Source organism: Labeo rohita, chromosome 10 (assembly GCF_022985175.1).
Source record: "Labeo rohita strain BAU-BD-2019 chromosome 10, IGBB_LRoh.1.0, whole genome shotgun sequence".
Classification (NCBI taxonomy): domain Eukaryota; kingdom Metazoa; phylum Chordata; class Actinopteri; order Cypriniformes; family Cyprinidae; genus Labeo; species Labeo rohita.
In genome coordinates, this window is record NC_066878.1 from 957320 (window position 1) to 974066 (window position 16747).

The window sequence follows — 16747 nt, forward strand, 5'->3', positions numbered from 1 at the left end:
CATCTCGGTCAAAAGTGAGATAATGATAGTAAATGCTCCTAACACATAGTATCCATCCATCAAATACTTTTACAGTAAACTTGCTAAATTCCAGCCTCAATCAGAAGTACCACTTCTTACATAGAAACCTATACAAAGTAGCCAGAAAGAAATGCTAATTTTAAAGAAATACGTCAGATGGATTTAGAGGCTTTTGCACCTGAACTCTTCATATATATATATATAGCAGTGTAGTGAAATAAGCTTTCGCATTTGAGAAATGAGAAGGGCTGTGGTGCTTTTATAGTTAAAAATCACGAAAGAGCTCAGCGTATAATTTAACGTAATGCGTACACTTAGGAAATAAATAAAACTGCTGGTGAAAAATGACCAACCTCAAAAATAATTGAAATGATAATTTTGATCTCGCTGTGCTATTATAAGCTAAATCAATGCAGTTAACTTACAATATCTGTAATTTTGTTACGTGTTTGCTTGATGCATTATTTGGGCATCCCAGCCAGTGGTGTTACTTAACTGGTGTAATGTGGAAATGGTATTTGGAAACAATATTTTTTTTGCAATTCAGTTTGTGTCATTAACAAATTCCAGTTGATTTGAATTGTGTTCTGTTTGCATGTGCACAGGATTGCTTTTATTACTTAGGTGCAAAAGCAACAACGTCAACATGAAATGTCTAAAATATCAGCAGAATATACATACATACAAAATGCATGTTTAGTTTTCACCCCTCGGTTCTTAATGCATCATGTTTCCTTCTGGAGCATCAGTGAGCATTTGAACCTTTTTTAATAGTTGAGTTTTTTAATAGTTAATTTGAATCCCTCAGTTGTCCTCAGTGTGAAAAAGATGGATCTCAAAATCATATAGTCACTGCTGGAAATGGTTCAAATATGCAAAAGATGCTGGAAAACCAAAGAATCTGCAGGACATAGAGGATTTTTACTTTGGAAATGCAATAGGGTACAGATTACAAGTTACTCTATTTAAAATGTAATAAGTAGTGTAACTTTTCAATTACTTTATTAAAGTAATGGAACTTATTACTTTTGATTACTTTTCTAAATTTCTAATATTTTCAACTGTAAATCATTTGAAACCAGGCAGAGTTAACCCTACATTAGCACTCCTTTATAAAGTCCTTTATAAAAATCCTTTATTAAGATTATAATAAGTAAGGAATAATATCTTTATTTTTCAATAACAACTAGCTGCATGTACATTATCCCACTTATTACACAGCTGCTTGCCACAAAAGTAAACAATTAGACACGAAACATTGATCTGAGTTGAAATATTTGAACGCAAAGCCTCCATGAAGAAATTAGTTGCTAGCAAGTGGCAAGTTGACAGAATTAAGAAATTATACACATAATATTGAATTGAGTTTTAATATTTTATTCGCTAACCAAACACAAAGCTTCCACCAAGAAAAACTAGTAAGCATATAGCACTGACTTAAGTTGCCCAGATTTTTTTTACATACCTTTTACATACCAACTTTTACATACCTTGGAATGTCATGACTGACCAATCAGAATCAAGCATTCCACAGAGCCCTGTAATAATTGAATTTAAAGCACAGCCACACAAATTCAGACTTAACACCTCTTATTTACTTTGAAATCATTCTGAGGTTAAATACAGATTTGAAATCATAACAAGAAATAGTTCAATTGCTATGATGTTTTGAAATCAAATGTTTGCATAGTTATGACAGGAAACACTGGCATCTAACAATGCCTTGGGGAAAAAAAAAAGTAATCTTAAAAAATAAAGTAGATGCATAAACCCAAATAGGAAATAAAACAGTTAAGAATAAGCATGTGTCCTATTCTGTGTCCTATTCTGTGTCCTAAACTCCTGAAACACTGGTGTCTCATTTTAGAGCAGTCAGTGCAACTTTGGAAATAAGTCAATTAAATCTGTATGTGGGTGTGTGTTAAAAAAAATCAGAGGTAACCCCCTTTGTAATCATTAACAGTTTCAAAAGTAACTGTAATTTAATTACACATTTTTTGTCAGTAACTGTAACTAATTACAGTTATATTTATTTTGTAATTAAATTACGTAATTCCGTTACATGTAACTAGTTACTCCCCAACACTGGCAAGGGGTTCCCATACTTCGGCATGCCACTATATATATTTGGCTGTGTAAGAATCTATAGTCTACAGTCTGCCTCGACCCAGATTCTACTCCACAATATATGTTTGATCATGCTCATTTCCCAAAATTATTATAGAGAAGAAGAAAGTCCAAAATTATGTTGTTTCTAGACCATTTGGGATGATTACATGGTGTCAGAACTTAATTATCATACAGACCACAGCTGTTACAATAGGAGCAACTTTATTTACATTAAAGGTATAGTAAACGTTAACGGTATAAAAGGTTTGAGCTTAGGATGTTCTGGGTTCATTCAGACCCCGTTAAACCCAATGTACTACACAGGCCCGGCTCCACGGGGGGGCCAGGGTGGGCCTGGCCCACCCAATCAGCTTGGCCCACCCTTGCCTTTTAACAGCCAATCTTCGATATTTTTTTTTTCTTTCCGCTTGCACCCTGAAACATTTTAATATTGTATATAGTTCTCGCGCTATCAGTATGCAGGGTATTGAAATCGCTACTTACTTTCACTTTTGATTTTGTGATTAATGCGCACTCTGCATAAAGGAATGTTTGTCATTGACCACAGCAAACAAAGTAAATATTACATGAATGGTTAAACGATTGAAGAAAAGTTATTTATTTTAAGGGTTTAAAGTATAGTTAACATTACGTATCTTGAAAACGAGCTGGCAGCAGAAATCACACAAAACAGAACGAAATGTTATCATTTGATGAGTAAATGATTAAACAATTTAAAAATCAATTTAAAAAAAAGGCCATTGATATGACAACTAAGAAGAACATTAATAATAAAATGAATACTGCAATCTTAATATTCATAAGGATTCTTTTTTGGGTGTCGTCAATACGTCAGTATTGTACATTTAAATGCTGAAAATATGGAAGTATTTGTATGTTTAGATGCTGTACAGTAAATATGTCAGTATTGTACATTTAGCGTCTGGAAAAACGTAAGTAGGCTAAATGTATGTTTTATAGAACCACTTTTTATGTAAAATACATACGAATTATCATGAAATCACATTGGTACAGCATATGCTCTCAGTTTATAATTGTAGGGTATGTTTTCCAACTAAACTAAATGATTTTATTTCTATAAATATGACCATGCACCGTGTAACACCAACTACCCCCAAAAAATGTGCAGTTCCATAATGTAAAGTGCTCTATTTTCACACACTAATTTTGTACTTAATATACTAAAAATTATTCTTTAGTAAGATAATATTAAGAACATCTATAGAGTACTCTGCTGTGCTATTTTGAGACACTATGAATAGGTCCTATAAACTAAAATGTCCTTTTAACACATTATCTCTGTATTACAATAATGTATGTAGTTACCACTACCCCCAAACCATCATGAATATAATCTAAATGGGTTATATTAATATTTTGAATTAGCTTTTATTTTTATATTTTCATTTTGTTAGTGATTTTGTTGTGTTTCTTTTTATTTTTTATTTGACTTTTAGTTTTAGTTCAATTTTTATTTCCAGTAATTTATTTCAATGAATTGCCAGGATTTCAATTTTTCATTTAGCGTAAATGTTTAATAGAATATTTGTATTTTATTTTATTTCAGCTCATTTTATTTTTAAACAAAACCCTGTTTTGAACTGAGTATTTAAGCATTATGCTTGTCTGTCGACAGGTTTATGTGGATCGTTTATCCTTTGTGTAACCATCTGCAGCCTGTCACTGCGATCTTCACCATCTTTTTTATTTGGGTTCTCGCTTTTGCCATAACCTTACCTTCTGCTGCAACCATGACAGTCATTCACCTGAATAACACATACTTGGTCCACGACAACAAGATGTATCCGCTGTGCGTGTGTTTTATGGACTGGGCTAGAGCAGGCATGCGTCGGGCCTATACCTTGTTCATCTTTGTCCAGGTGTTCCTGGTCCCGCTCTGTCTCATATGCACCATGTACATGGCACCATCGCTGCCAAACTCTACAGTGACCTTCGTGAGAATGAAGTCATTACCAGGAAGAGAATGAAAGTCATCAAGATGCTTTTAATGGGTGTCATTTTCTTCATGGTCTTCTGGCTACCGCTTTGGACTTTGATGTTTCTCATGGAATTTCTGGATCTGGACCACCAACAGACTGACTTCCTAAACGGCTATCTTTTACCCATAGCTCACTGGCTGGCGTTCCTCAACAGTGCCGTTAATCCATTCATCTATATCTTCTGCAACAAGAAGTTTCGAAGGGGCATCCAAGCAGCTGTAGGCTGCTGCTCCTGCAGATCTTTTGTGACAGAAATGGGTCATGCATGCTTTGCTCTCCTGCTCCAGAGCAGAGAATCCAACGTGAACCATGATGTGATCAGCAGGAGGAAAGAACGCTCCTTTGCTGTAATGCCTAAAGAGATGGGTCATAATATTCAGGGAATTCTCCTTGAGGAAATCCCACAGGGTTCCCAGAGAGTTCTTGAAGCCTGGGTGGAGTAAATGGTATAGTCAAGGAGTTTACATTATATAGTAGTCAGCATTTTAAGTGGTTCAAAACCTTTTGTTAAATTTGTCCTAAAACCAAAAACAATACCTGTTCTTGTCTTAGGACAACTTTGATTAACTTTTTTGATGTTGACTACTGTATACCAGAAAAAAAAATATATATATATATTTTGCTTAAAGTATATCAGGGCCTTCGACCAAATTCAGCTTATCCAAGAGTAGAGGGTGTCATTTAGTGGTTTAGTTGAGATTTTAACTCTGGACACAGGCTTTCCTTATTTTAAATTCCATACTGCATCCATGGAGAATTAGATAAAATCCACAGAGCCTGAAACTCTTAATGCAAACAAACCCCATCTATGCCTACAATGTGACTTTTGAAAATTTGCCTTAAAGGTCCATGCTAAAGTGCCACTCAAATAAAAAAAAAAAAAGATAGACACGCAGAACAGGATGTATGACACATGAATACAATCAAATCAAAATTCTGTGCTCATGCATTAAATTGCACCCATTTAAAAGAATGTTGTAAATACAGTACTTGGTTATACATCAGGCCACAGTTGCCTTAAGTATTTCTGTAGTAGTGTTGTAGTCAAGAACACTTAAACTGAGATCAAAACCAGAGAGTGTTGATATCAACACAAGACTAAGACTTTTAGGAGTTGAAACCAAGACAGGGTGAGACCGAGCCTGAAAAAGGCACTCCTGAAATTCATCTGAAAGATCCACATTTATTGCCTAAAAACTATCTAATATTTAATCTATAAATATTATTAAGAGTAATAAGACACTATTTAGAGCTGTTGCCAATCCATTGAAATCACTAACAACAGAACTCATCGATGCATCTGTGCCAGTTGCACCACTTTAAGGACGGCCCTGACATTTCCAACTGCATAAATATAGTTGAGAGTAATGTTTTAATACAATTTTAAATAAAAGTTTGAATATAGAAATATGATGGTAAAATAAATTGAATACGAATGCCAAACTAAAACCACCAGATGGCTAGGTGGCGACAAATGACTTTAAATGTAAAAAGCACAGAAATGCAACAGTTATGGATTTTTGGAATTTGTATGTCAAAAATAAATAAATAAAAAAACAAAATAAATAAATACAATTTTGAAAAAAATGTAATTCACTTAATACTTCTTGTCTAACGTTTGTAAAATCTATATAATGTTTTGCAGTCTTGCTTATATTCGTGAAAACAGCTGTCTTGCTCTTGCGATATTGCTTATTTAATTTATTTAATTTATATTTAATATGAAAAACAAGATCTCATACTTAGTCACACTCATAGTATTTTTTTACTGCATTTAAAGCAGGAAGTTTTAAATTATCACATTAATGATGTTAACACATAAATCAGACAATGCACCAGCATTTTATTGAGTCCTTTTAGTCTGAGACCGAGTACAAATGTGGTCAAGACTGAGACAAGACCAAAACCTTACAAGAATGGTCTTAAGACCGGTCTCAAGACCAAGACTGGTCTTGAGTACTACAACACTAATTTGTAGCAAATATTTATTCATGAATTTACCTTTATTTGACCTTTTTACTGTTATTTAAGAATATATGCTAATTATTTATTAAATGTTTAATTTATATTATTTTTTTATTTTACTCTAACTTACTCTTTAACTCTAACTTTTGCATGCAGTGTATCAGGTTAACTGTGTTTTCTGGCTAGTGAATGTATAAAGTGTAAAGACACCAATGGTAACAGAGGGGCAGCAGACCTTTGTGTACATTACTATGTGTGGATATTGTGGCCAGTACTTTAGATTGAAGTGAGATGCTGAAGGCAAATGTGCATAAAAAATTGTGTTTGTGTATAATATGTTAGAATTTTATGTGTGGTGACACCATGACATTTTTCTTATATGAACAGAATTCTTATCAGTGTCAGGACATTTCTTGCTTCGCTCATTTAAAATTCACTTCAGAAGGTGTTATTGCCTCTGAATGCACAAGATGTAAGTTTGCTAATATGTTTTCATGAATAATGCACAGCTTTATACAAGTTTTAGGAATCATAGCAGAAGAAAAATGTTACCTGACTTGAAAATAGAATGATTTAATGTGTGAAATGTGACCGCTAAGGTGTTCATCTGGGGTGGTGTATCATAAATGTATACTTTACTGTTAATTGTATTAGCTTTGGTAATTTTGTACTGTAATGTGACCTGTAAAATAAGCTTTCATTTTCACTGGGAATGTCATTTAGCTGGCATGTTATATCATCTCGTTCCAAACAGAAGTACTTGAAAATAACCCTTTCAAGGCCTTTTAAAATGAACTGATAGACACAGGTCCAAAGATTCTTTGTGTTTGAATTTGAGTCTTTCAGACAAAAGCTGTCACTGGGTCAGTGCTGTCAAAAGCACATTTGTATCTTATTTACCTCTAAGGGATGCATATTAGTATCTTAAATGTACATATTAGTGCATTTTGAAAAAGGTACAGCCTTAGTGACAGCTTTTGTACCATTTTTTTTCCTGAGAGTGTACATCTGAGCCAGTTTTACCAAATGTAATGTAATTTAAAGCAGGCAGCTTGGTCCCATCATCCTATAAACAAAATGCTGCGATAATCCTTGATCTGTGAGGTTTTACAAATAATTGTTAATTGTTATTTTAATATATATATATATATATATATATATATTTTGTGTGTGTGTGTGTGTTATTATGAAATTATTGTAACCCATAAATGGTTGTTTTTGAACCTGGATATTGTTGATGTTATACTGTAAGTTATTGGTTATTCTAATAAACATGATGTTAAAAAATAAATAAATTAATAAAAAAGTGACTTCTCATTTAGGGGAAACCGGGTGCAATTGTAACATTTTTTACATTTTTCTTCATAACTTACAGACTACTTGAAATATACCAATCATCTTTTGATACAAGAAACAACAATAGGTGCACTAATTAATAATACATTTGATATATTTTCACTAATAAGGACAAGGCTATAATATTAAATTAAATGCAAGAAGTCAGAGTATCAGAGTGTCTTTCAAAGAGCAAAAGTCTATTTTTATTTTTTGCAAAAGACTACACTCTTAAAAAATAAAGGTTCTAAAAGGGTGTTTTTGCAGTGATGCCATAGAAGAACCATTTTCTTAAAAGAACAATTTGAAAGAACATTTTAAAAATATTTAAAAAAAAAAAAACCTTTTCTGCATTTAGTTCAAGGTTCTTCATGGAACCATCGATGCCAATAAAAAAAACTTTATTTTTAAGAGTGTAGGCAACTATTCTAGTCATAAGTCATAAGTCGCCTGGGTATATTTGTAGCAATAGCCAACAATACATTGTATGGGTTAAAATTATAGATTTTTCTTTTATGCCAAAAATCATGTTTCATAAAGATATTTTGTAAATTTCCTACCGTAAATATATAAAAAATTAATTTTTGATTAATAATATGCTTTGCTAAAAACTTAATTTGTATTACTTTAAAGGCAAATTTCTCAATATTTAGATTTTTTTGCACCCTCAGATTCCAGATTTGTATCTCAGAATTGTATCTCAGCCAAATATTGTCCTATCCTAACAAGCCATATATCAATTGAAAGTTTATTTATTTATTTATTTATTCATTTATCAGATGATGTATAAATCTCAATATCAAAAATTGACCCTTATAACTGGTTTTGTATTCCAGGGTCACATATGTCAGGATATTTAGAGGAATCTACTACAAATAGAATACAGAGCTTTGGTTAAAGGGTAATAACTTTCCAAAACAGTGCCTGAATCACATTTTGTATGCAAAAAACCCCAAAACAAAACAAAACAAAAAAACACTATAGCCAACTTTAAACCATTTTTAGTACAAATCTGTATGCCACTGCAAGAAAGAAAAATCCATAAAAAAATTAACCGTAAATCCAGAAAATTTAAATGTACAGACATTTCCTTCAATCCTGTTTGCTGTTTAGGGTCTAGGGCTTTGAGTCTAGGGCTGTCATCGAGACAGGTGGGTAAAGGCTAGAAGGAATACAGCTCTAGCTGCTGGTCATGCCCGCATCAATCTAACGTTATTTTTTGTCTGACTGTACAACAGTAATCCTGTTTTTTTTTTTTTTATTATAGTAAGGGCTAAGTTTAGGGTTGGGGTAGGTGTAGACGTTAAAAAAAAAAACAGTCTAATAGCTAGAACAATTAATTTCATTGTTAGTTTCCGGTCGGAGCTGTATCCCTTCTAGCTAGACGGGTGTGATTCCTTAGACCACATTTGATATCTGTCAGCTAGTGGCCATGTTTTATGATTTGTATTCCAAAGAAATGTAAGATATTGCTAGTATATGTGCAATAAATGTAATATATATGGGCTCAGGACACTTTGAGTCCACTGACCTCCGATCTGTGATATTCGTAAGCTTGATGCTGGCCCGAGAACACCGGGTGTGTGAACGAATCACTGGGCTAGAACAAAGACGTTGAAGAGAGCAAAGCCTCGCTTCTCTAAACCCGCCTTCCCGGGAGCTCCCATTTTCCCAAGTCCTTCCAAACTCCCATCGCAGCCTGCAGCTTTCCGCCAGCTCCAGGTCCACATTCGCACTCATGAATTCCCTGTGGACATGTTTGCTTATGTTCAGTCTTTGGCTCTTATTAACGCATTATTATCGTATTGAAAGTGGATTCAAACTATCACACAGATCCACGAGACAGTGATGAAGTTGACTACAAGGACCCATGCAAAGCTGGTAATATATCATACACAACTTTTCGAAACTTTATAAATAAAGAGTTTATTTGGTCTTGTTGCTGGTGCAATTTTGTTTTGTTTAATGTAGTATTGTTTAATTTTCATTATTTATTTAATGTTTTTTGGGAGGGGGCAGAGGGGTACATTTGTGATGATTTTGTTTTGTTTTGGCAAAAGCTGTTTTGTTCTGGTTAAAGTTTGATGTGTGGCTTTTTGTTTTGTTTTGATTAAAGTTGTGTTCATTTGTTTGGTTGACATTTTGTTTTATGTTTTGTTTAATCTTATGCTGTTTTGTGTGATTTTGCTGTGTGTTGCTTTGTTTTGTTTAGCTGTGTATTGCATGACATGGGCACCTTAGGCAGAGCGTGTAGAACTACAGCACGGAAAAGTGCTTTGCAAAAGCTTGAGTTACTTAACCAAGATTCGATGGCCTTTAGAAGTTTTAACAATCTTACAAAATCTGCAGCAAATCTTTGTTTACAGCAATGGACAAATGGCAACTGAATAGACAGCCTGTTAAATGTAGCTTGGGCTATTATAACTAGATTTAATATCCTTTGTATTGTTTACATTTCACCATGGTCAAACAGCTTTCTCTGCAAATTAAAACAGGTTAAAGGGGTCATCGGATGCTAAGTTCACTTTTACATGTTGTTTGAACATTAATGTGTGTTGGCAGTGTATGTACAAATCTACCTTATAATGATAAAAATCCATGCAGTGGTTTTTAATTCTGTAAAAATAATATCCCCTTTTTAAAATCGAGCCGTTCTCAAAAGCCTGTCATTGTGGCGTCACACCCACAGAGGCCGCTCCCACGATGAGCCTCTAACTTAAGATCAGTTGTAACAGTCCAACCTCCATGTTTTGATGATGGAACAGGGATGTAAATTAGACAAGAATTGAGCGATTGAGGTGTTGTGCTGCTGGATGTAATAGTGAACATAGTTGATGTCATTTACTTCGACATCTGAGCTGCTGAAGATGCAGTCGATTACATTTGTTTGTGAAGGGAATGCGCCTCTCGATCTACATATATCCGTCTATGTTTGCGCAAATCATTCGTGATCCAGCTTCACTTACAGCAGAAGTGAGTATAAGGGTTTTTTTATGAATCTTTGCGATCGCCTTTCCTAATAATGTGCTAGTTAGCAAGTTTAGCAGCTAAATGTGGCTAAAGTAAACAGGCTCGTCACTCCACAGAGAGAAGAGAGGGGCGGGGTGAGCAGAGCTTATTTGCATTTAAACCAGCCTTAACCAGAATGGGATAATTTTTGCAGAGCTGATTTTGTCAAGGTAAAAAGGGTGTTGTTTTACACTACCATTGAGAATTTTTAATCAAAGTATATTATAGACTTTTCATTAAGACCCTAAAGAATCATATCAACTTGTAAAATGGGCATCCGATGACCCCTTTAAAGGTTTTAATGCTTTAACAAGAAAATTAATCATAATCACAAATTAGTCTATTATTTTCTTTATTTTCTAAAGTGCAAATTCATGATTTTTTAATTTACTTTATTCATTTTTTTAGCACATTGTCCACTTGCTTAGAGGCAACGTTATTAAGCCGGTGGCTAAACGTATGTGACATCCACCTGCTGACAAAGTCATTAACTCTAATACTAAATTAATTTTGAGTGCTCACCAAGAAATGGGGATAAAGCTCCACATGTAATCATTTGAAGCACAGAAGTCATATATTAATCAGTATGTTTCTGACAGGGCTGCCCAGCATTTCAGATGATTGTTCATTTCCCTCACAGCATGAAGGGAACTTCAGGCTACTAAAACCTGTCAGGAATTTGGTTTGCCCCAGCCACTATTAAATTAAGACAGTTAATTTGATGCTAACAAAGAGAAGCGTTAAATTGGGAAATTTGAGGAGGAATGACTATTGTGTTGTTGCTGCCATTGAATTTGATTTGACGGTAACGACTAGATGGCACAAAAAGAACAGCAAATTTTTAATCTAAAGGCCTTTGTTTGCATGCCTTTTGCCAGAAGCTTTCAGAAAAGAAATTGAGATTGAGAATAAGGTGAGGGTGAAAGGTTAGAGGAAGTGAACCTAGATTACATTGGAAACTGCATTAGTAATTTAAATGGCACAATAAATCTGTTGCTACAACAGAAACGTTTTCTGTTCATTTAAATATTTGATTTCTGATTAATTGTGACTGTAAAATGTTTTCATGTTAGTCATATTGACCCTCTATTATACGACTATGAGGAACAGATTGTCAGTGTTTGACTGTCATCTCAATATGGCTGAAGCTTTGATGGCTTTTTTGGCTGTACACAAAGTTGACGCTAATAGTGACACATGGCCATGTATCTGTCAAGCTCTTTAGACTGCAGGTTAAATTTATTTGGGAACTGCATCACCTTAAAATTGGTAGGCTGTGACTTGTTTCTTTATTCATTTGACAGAACAATGTGGAGGGGGTGAGCATATTTCTTTATGTGTATGTTCATAGATTTGACAGCTTTGGGTGAAAACCTCAAGGAAGGCAACAATGTGCACATATATATTGGGTATTATTGTGTGTTGGGTTTGTTTAGCAAATGTGATAGATATGATGACTGTTCACAGCCACTCAAACAGAGTTATAGTGTCTTTACAGAATATAAAGGATGATCATTTATTGCTCTTAGTTCTTATTAGCTCTTTGAAAACTTAAATCTATCATTTAAAAATATTAGTTGAAGATATTTAATGAAAACCAACAAAATTACATATGACTCATCGTCATGTTTTTACAGTGACTTGTTCTCTAGAACTATTGTTTTGTTTTATTTTATTTTATTTTGTTAGCTCTTCAATATACCCAATTTTCTTTTCTTGTCAGTAAGAGGTAAATCGAATCAGGAAAATTATGTGGGCTTTTGTCACAAAAAGAACAACTCGTTAAATTGTTTGCAAAATGTTGCCTCAACCCTATGGGCACCTTGGCAATTCAGTCGCCATTGCATGTGTAATGTGTAAACTGATGATTAAATGTGTGTGTAATACTGTGCACTCAGGCCTTTACAAACTTTATGAAATGTGTAGAGTAAAGTAGACAAGAATATTTTGTCTGAAGTATTGTCTTTGCCCTAGCAAACAGATCCTCAACCAATGGGAATGCAAAGGACAACCCAGTTTTGGCCAATGAAAGCCTCCTACGCAGATGGAGAGCAGCCACAGCCAGACCTGAGAGAGTTTGGCCGGATGGCATAATACCCTATGTCATTAGTAGCAACTTCACCGGTAAGTCTGCATATAATATTTCTTTTATTTTGTTTTGTTTTGTTTTAGTAGGTGTTTTTTTGCACGCGCTCATAATATTCCAGCGTAGCACTCAACCTTACACAAAAGCTTAATTTTGCCGTAAGCTTAGCACTAATCCTAAACTGTTTTCTTAAAATCATAATATCCTTCGTCATTTTTCAGTAGTGAGTTGGTGCTGGGTGATGCTCTTTTCTGATGGCATTTTTCCTGATTTTATTGTACCTCTTATTAAGTCACAGTGAATTGCCATTCACAGCCCATTTTACAGTGTATTTAATGCAACTTGATTTAACTAGACACTAATGCAGCTAGAACTAATGCAAATTTGCAAAATCAATGTCTTGGCTATTGGTTAACATTATTTAAATGCCTTCAGAGCTTAAGTACACAACCTAGTCTCTTCTGCTCACCAAGGCTGCATCCATTTGATCAGAATTACAGTAAAAACAGTAATACTGTGAAATTTTATTGCAATTTAAAATAACAGTATTTATTTTAAATTCAATCAGCTGTCAGTCGCTTAAAATTTTTAATCTAATTACATGATGTTTTGATTAATCTAATTAATCGCAAACTAAATTTGGCTTTGAAAATATCCACAAATGATTATTTAAAGCTATTATTGTGTTAAATGGGAAAGTAGCAAGTAGACAGTGCAAATAATAGCTTTAGAAAGATATATTTTATTTGATTCAGCATAAAGTTTATTTACACATAAACATTTAGGCTGCAACGACGTAAACTATGGAACATAAAAAAAGATTATTTGGAAAACATCTCTGTATTTTTTGTTCATACAATGAAAGTCATTGATAACTAAAACAGCTTTGTTACCAACAGTCTTTAAAATTCCTTTTTTTATGTTCCACAAAAGAAAGGTTTAAGATTACATAAATGCAGGTGGCGGTAAATGTCTTTATGAGTCATTCTTTCGATTTGTTAAAACGGCTGATTCATTCTCTTTATGAATGGGCCTTTGAATCATTGATTCCCGATTCGTTCAAAACATGGATGCTTTCAGAAACTAAACACCACTGTGTTCTGAGACACGCAACAATTCTGCTATGGCTTCAAAGGTAATATGTTCTCTGCAAAATTGAGCAAAACACTTAATATTGAGTTTTAAAAAACAACACAATATTAACTTCTTGTTTAGTGAACTTTTGTATAAAATCACATTTAAGCTCGTGATAGATCGGGACAGAATCAGCACTCGTGTCATATTGCTCATGCTGCCCGTGTGATATGTGATATATACACTGACCAATATTATAAACGCAACACTTTTGTTTTTGCCCCCATTTTTCATGAGCTGAGCTCAAAAATCTAAGGCCTATTTCTCTCAAATATTGTTCACAAATCTGTCAAAATCTGTGTTAGTGAGCACTTCTCCTTCTCCTTTGCCGAGATAATCCATCCACCTCACAGGTGTGGCATATCAAGATGCTGATTAGACAGCATGATTATTGCACAGGTGTGCCTTAGGCTGGCCACAATAAAAGACCATTCTAAAATATGCAGTTTTACTGTATTGGGGGGGTCCGGGGGGGGCCTGAAAGCCAGTCAGCATCTGGTGTGACCACCATTTGCCTCACACAGTGCAACACATCTCCTTCGCATAGAGTTGATCAGGTTGTTGATTGTGGCCTGTGGAATGTTGGTCCACTCCTCTTCAATGGCTGTGCGAAGTTGCTGGATATTGGCAGTAACTGGAACACACTGTCGTATACGCCAATCCAGAGCATCCCAAACATGCTCAATGGGTGACATGTCCAGTGAGTATGCTGGCCATGCAAGAACTGGGATTTTTGCAGCTTCCAGGAATTGGGTACAGATCCTTGCAACATGGGGCCATGCATTATCATGCTGCAAAATGAGGTGATGGTCGTGGATGAATGGCTCTCGTCATGTTATATCGGTATCTCACGGTAATAAAATTCACCTGTGTTCGTTATCCATAACAAACACCTGCCCATACCATAACCCCACCACCACCATGGGCTACTCGATCCACAACGTTGACATCAGCGAACTGCTCACCCACACGACACCTTACACGCTGTCTGCCATCTGCCCTGTACAGTGAAAACCAGGATTCATCCGTGAAGAGAACACCTCTCCAAAGTGCCAGACGCCATTGAATGTAAGCATTTGCCCACTCAAGTCAGTTATGACGATGAACTGCAGTCAGGTCGAGACCCCGATGAGGATGATGAGCATGCAGATGAGCTTCCCTGAGACGGTTTCTGACAGTTTGTGCAGAAATTCTTTGGTTATGCAAACCGATTGTTGCAGCAGCTGCCTGGGTGGCTGGTCTCAGACGATCTTGGAGGTGAAGATGCTGGATGTGGTCCTGGGCTGGTGTGGTTACACATGGTCTGCGGTTGTGAGGTCGGTTGGATGTACTGCCAAATTTTCTGACACGCATTTGGCTTATGGTAGACAAATGAACATTAAATTCACAGGCAAAAGCTCTGGTGGGCATTCCTGCAGTCAGCATGCCAATTGCATGCTCCCTCAAAACTTGTGACGTCTGTGGCATTATGCTGTGTGATAAAACTGCACATTTTAGAGTGGCCTTTTATTGTGGCCAGCCTAAGGCACACCTGTGCAATAATCATGCTGTCTAATCAGCATCTTGATATGCCACACCTGTGAGGTGGATGGATTATCTCGGCAAAGGAGAAGTGCTCACTAACACAGATTTAGACAGATTTGTGAACAATATTTGAGAGAAATAGGCCTTTTGTGTACATAGAAAAAGTCTTTGATCCTTGAGTTTAGCTCATGAAAATGCTGATTCGCTGCTCATGAAACATTTTTAATATTATCAATGTTAAAAACAATTGTGCTGCTTTTTTTATTTTTGTAAACTGTGATTCATTTTTTTATTTTTTTTTCTGCATTAAAGGGGTCTTTTTTTTTTTTTTAAATCCCCAATAATAATGATAATTTTCTCAGATCGAGCTGTTTTGAGATTCTTGGCAGAGTGACGTAGTTCTGCACAGGCCCTTCCCACATTTGTTGACTGACACAGCCGTTTTAGCGTAGACCTGCCAGATAGACAAGAACGTCTGCTAAGCGATTGAGGTGTTCTGTTGTTGGATGTAATAATGAACATAGCAGTCATTTACTCTCGACATCTGAGCCACAGTGGATTACTTTTTGAAGGGAATGCACCCTCCGATCTACCTAAATGCGTCTGTGTTCAGGCAAATCGTTCGTGATCCAGCTTCACCTACAGAAGAAGTGAGTTTTTTTTTTTTTAATCTTTGCAAATTGCCTTTCCTAATAATGTGCTAGTTAGTGGCTAAAGTTAACAGTCTCAGAGAACCGCTCACCACCCCACCGAAGAGAGAGGCAGAGCAGAGCTCATTAGCATTTAAAGGGACGGGCACCGAAACAGATGGCTTTGAACAGAGCTGTTTTTGACGATGTAAAAAGGGTGGTGTTTTACACTGCCATTCAGAAATTTTAACCAAAGTATGTTATAGACTGTGTATAGGTGGCTGTTAGTACGTTTTCATGGCTCTGACAGTCACGTCACTACACCCGCAATTCTCAAAACAGTAGTCCATGTGGCATCACAAAAACTACAATCCTACATCCTACATCGCTTTGGTTTTAATCAGCGCAAAGCCTTATTTTTTCAACAGAGGCAGACCTCAATGTCTGAATGACTATAGTGACTATAGAAGCTGCATTCAGCTCATCATGTGTCTCCTTTGAATTAAGCTAAACTTTGTTGAACTTTGATAAATCAAAAGGCTGAATGATTAAAGATAAACCTTCCCTAGACACACAGAATGTTTTCTACATGGCCTGTATTTTCTACATTTCTGCCTGATGTGGCTTTTCCAAGGATGTTTATTTGATCAGAAATACAGTAAAAACATTAATATTCCAAAAAACAAAACAAAACAAAAAAAAACAATATTCAAATACCTGTATTTGAAAATATCTTAAGATGCTATTTATTTCTGTAATGGCAAAGCTGAATTTTTATCATCAGCATCATTACTTCAGTGTCACATCATCCTTCAAGTCTTTACTGTAAGTTTTTATCAGTTTAACACATTTTTGCGGATTAAGAGTATAAATTTTTAAAGTTTAAAAAATTAGAGAAGAAAGTAACGATACAA

General features: G+C 35.2%; 1 protein-coding gene and 1 pseudogene across 1 annotated transcript in view; both read left to right on the forward strand.

Annotated features, from left to right (window-relative positions):
* LOC127171855 (neuropeptide FF receptor 1-like) overlaps positions 1 to 7350 on the forward strand; it is a 31376-nt pseudogene extending 24026 nt beyond the window's left edge.
* LOC127172366 (regulator of G-protein signaling 17-like) overlaps positions 1 to 16747 on the forward strand; it is a 58324-nt gene that overhangs the window by 17407 nt on the left and 24170 nt on the right. The gene's annotated exons all lie outside the window — the stretch shown is intronic.